At 39.4% G+C, this 3,979-nt stretch overlaps 1 non-coding gene across 1 annotated transcript; it reads right to left on the minus strand.

Annotated features, from left to right (window-relative positions):
- Positions 1-885: 885 nt before the first annotated feature.
- On the minus strand, positions 886-992 carry LOC116113952. The gene has a single exon (XR_004125491.1). It is a non-coding gene; the product is annotated as a small nucleolar RNA R71 (small nucleolar RNA).
- Between the last annotated feature and the right edge of the window lie 2,987 nt (positions 993-3,979).

Below are 3,979 nucleotides of genomic sequence, written 5' to 3' on the forward strand. Positions count from 1 at the left end.
GAATTAGTTTTACTGTCATTAATTAGCCTTTTAAGTACGTAGTAAATGTTGTTTTCACTTAGCTTAAAATTCTCGCGCAAATCCAATATTTTTCGTTTTCTCCAACTTGACAACAACTAGGAAAATCAGTGCTTAACAAACAATCCTCGTGGGAATGATACTTTACTTATCACTTTATTACTTTTTGCGACTAGTGCACTTGCTATACATTGCATGTTGTAACTTCAACGCTCCAAGTTTTTGGCGCCGTTGCCGGGGATTGATTTTGTGTTAACATTGAACTTTTCTTGTGTTAGCTAGATTGGAGTTTAATTTTAGTTTTAATTGTTTTCTAGTTTAATTTTGCTGTTTTTCTTTGTTAGCTTGTGATCTCGCGCTTTCTTTCTTTCTGTGTAGTTTATGCAAAAAGCTAGACGTCATCCAGTGATTCCTATTGATCCAGAGATTGAAAGAACTGCAAGAAGACTTAACAGAGAAAGAAGAGAACGAGAGGCTATAGTCATTGAGATGGCGGAGAATAGAACATTGAGGGAATTTTCAGTACCTACAGTCGATGGCAGTGGTCCAAGTATAACTAGGCCACCAGTGCAAGCCAATACTTTTGAAATAAAGCTGGTGATCATCCAGATAATCCAATAGTTGGTTCAATTTAAGAGAGATTTGAAGGAAGATCCAAATTCACACATTGCAAATTTCTTGGAGATCTGCGATACCTTCAAATCAAATGGAGTGTCAGATGACACCATCAGATTAAGATTGTTTCCTTTTTCATTAAGGGATAAAGCAAAAGGATGGTTAATGGCATTACCACCAGGAACAATCACAACCTGGACTGAATTGGTCCAGAAATTCCTTACTAAATACTTCCCTCCAGCGAAATCTGCAAATATGAGAAACGATATTACATCGTTTCTACAGGATGAGACTGAATCACTGTATGAAGCTTGGGAAAGATACAAAGAACTGCTAAGAAAGTGTCCACATAATGGGTTTCCAGTTTGGATGCAAGTCCAAACGTTCTATAATGTGTTGATGGTTAATGTGCAAATGATGGTAGATGTAGCATTTCAGGGAGAATTGCAAAATAAGACACCGGAAGAAGCTTATGAGTTGCTTAAAGTTCGAGCGAGTAACAATTATCAGAGACCGAATGAGAGGATGCAGTCAAAGAAGCCTATGGGTCTTCATGAAGTTGATGCTTACACGGCCATTTCAGCCTAACTTACAACACGTCAAAAGCAATTGGGAGGTATGCAAGTGAATTCTATTCAAGCACCTCAACTGACTTGTGATTTTTGTGCAAGTAACCACGTGAGCAATGAATGCCAAGTAGAGAACACCTTTGCTTCAACTTCATCATCATCGGAACAAGTTAACTACTTGGCAGGGAATTAAAGACAACAGAACAATCCTTATTCCAACACGTATAATCCTGGTTGGAGATATCATCCAAACTTGTCTTGGGGCAATCAAAACTAGCAGAATCAACAGAATAACCAATGAAATCAAAGAATAGTGTCAAACAATCAAGTAGGGGTGAATAATTAACCAGGGGAGCAAAGATTGTCAAAATTGGAGGATATGTTTGTGAAATTCATGCAAGAGACCACAGGTTTCATGAGTGAAACTAGGGCAAATTTCAGAGGGCCAATTTCAGAAACCAAGGGGCGTCCCTTCGAAACTTGGAGGTATAGGTGGGGCAATGAGCAGAAAAACTCAATGAGCGACCATAAGGTTCCCTACCAAGCACCACAGTGACAAATCCACGTTAACAAGCAAATACAATAACGTTACGGAGTGAAACAGTCTTGGAAGAGGTGGAACAAACAGGGAAAGAAGAGAGCCTACCAAAAGGCAAGGAAGATTCTGATGAAGAAGTTGACGAAGAGTTCATTGTTAAAGAGAAACCAACCAGTCCTAGGGAAGATGAACCAAAGCGGGAAGAGAGGCAAAGACAAAAGAAAGAAAAATTATCATTTACTGAGATGCCACCAGAGTTGGCATATCACACCCCTCCTGTGCCTTTTCCTCAGAGGCTCGGAAAGAAAAATCAGGATAAGCAGTTTACAAAATTCATTGAGATATTTATTAACATTCCTTTTGCAGATGCCTTGCAACACATGCCAAGCTACGCAAAATTTCTCAAGGAAATTCTGTCAAACAAAAGGAAGTTGGAAGAGGAGGAAACAATGATGCTTACAGAGGAGTGCAGTGCCATTCTACAGAAGAAGCTGCCACCAAAACTCAAGGATCCAAGGAGTTTCACTATCCCTTGTGTTATAGGAGATATTACTTTTGATAGAGTTTTATGTGATTTTGGTGCAAGCATAAACCTAATGCCTTTTTATGTTTTCAAGAGACTAGGGATTGGCGAAGTGAAGCCAACGACCATTTTTTTGCAGCTTGCAGATAGATCCATCAAGCATCTGAGGGGTATAGTTGAAGATGTATTGGTCAAGGTGGACAAAGTCATCTTTCCTACATACTTTGTCGTGTTAGATATGGAAGAGGACAAGGAAATGCCTCTCATTTTGGGGAGACCATTTCTTGCCATCGGAAGAGCCCTAATTGATGTGTAAGAAGGAAAATTGCTTTTAAGGGTTCAAGATGAAACGGTGACATTCAATGTTTTCGAGGCCATGAAATTTCCATCAGAGTCTGATTCATGTTTTAGTGTAGACTTGGTGGATAGATTAGTAGCCGATGCTATTGAAGAGAACACCACTTAACTACCTTTACAAGCTTGCATTGCCCAATAAAAAATAATAGAGTTAGATAAGTCGACAAAGAATGAGTGTGATAGACTTTTGGAAGCACGTCAGCCAATTACCACAAGTCAAGATCCAGAATTTGAAGAATTTGACATTGAAAAAGAGAAGGAAAAAGTAAGAACGAAAGAACCTCCAAAACTTGAACTAAAGCCTTTACCTTCTCACCTCAAATATGTGTTTCTTGGTGAATCAAAAACCTTTCCAGTGATCATCAACGCAGGGCTGAGTAAATTAGAGGAAGAGCGGTTGAATCCTTCTACGAAGGAAGTGGTGAAACTTTTAGATTTGGGTGTTAAAGGAGCACAAATCAGCAATTGGATGGACCATATCGGACATTAGGGGTATCTCTCCATCTTTTTGTATGCACAAGATACTCATGGAAGATGATGTCAAGCCTATAGTGCAACCAAAACAGAGATTGAATCCTTCTACGAAGGAAGTGGTGAAACTTTTAGATGCAGGCAATGAATTGATACCATGGGTGAGCCCGATGCAAGTGGTTACAAAGAAAGGAGGTATCATGGTGATTAAGAATGACAACAATGAATTGATACCAACTAGGACAGTCACATGTTGGAGCGTGTGCATTGATTATAGGAAACTGAATGAAACAACAAGGAATGATCATTTTTCACTTCTTTTCATCGATCAAATGTTGGAAAGATTGGCAGGGCATGCCTATTATTGTTTCTTGGATGGTTTTTCAGGTTATAATCAGATCGCCATTGCTAATGAAGATTAAGAGAAGACGACATTCACTTGTCTTTATGGCACCTTTGCATACAGAAGGATGCCTTTTGGGTTGTGCAATGCACCGGCCACATTCCAGCGATGGATGATGTCAATTTTTGGAGACATGGTGGAACGGTTCATAGAAATCTTCATAGATGACTTCTCTATTTTCGGTTCTTCTTTTGACAATTGTTTATCTAATCTCTCATTTGTTTTACAGTGATGTCAAGATACAAATTTGGTTGCAGGATGACATCTTACATATACCGGATGATGTTATTGATGACAATGATGTTGAATGGCTTCGCTGTATTGTGGGTTATTTCCCGGGGTATTCTATGCCTTTTCATGCTGTCCGCTCAATTGCCTTCCGTGCATGGGAAGCTGCAGGGTTGGAAGATGTTATGTCCACAGGTACTGGCTTCTACATTTTCAGATTTAGGGATGAGGATGCGGTGCATTCAATCCTTGAGAGA

This window comes from Pistacia vera, unplaced genomic scaffold (genome assembly GCF_008641045.1).
Source record: "Pistacia vera cultivar Batoury unplaced genomic scaffold, PisVer_v2 Contig692, whole genome shotgun sequence".
Classification (NCBI taxonomy): Eukaryota; Viridiplantae; Streptophyta; class Magnoliopsida; order Sapindales; family Anacardiaceae; genus Pistacia; species Pistacia vera.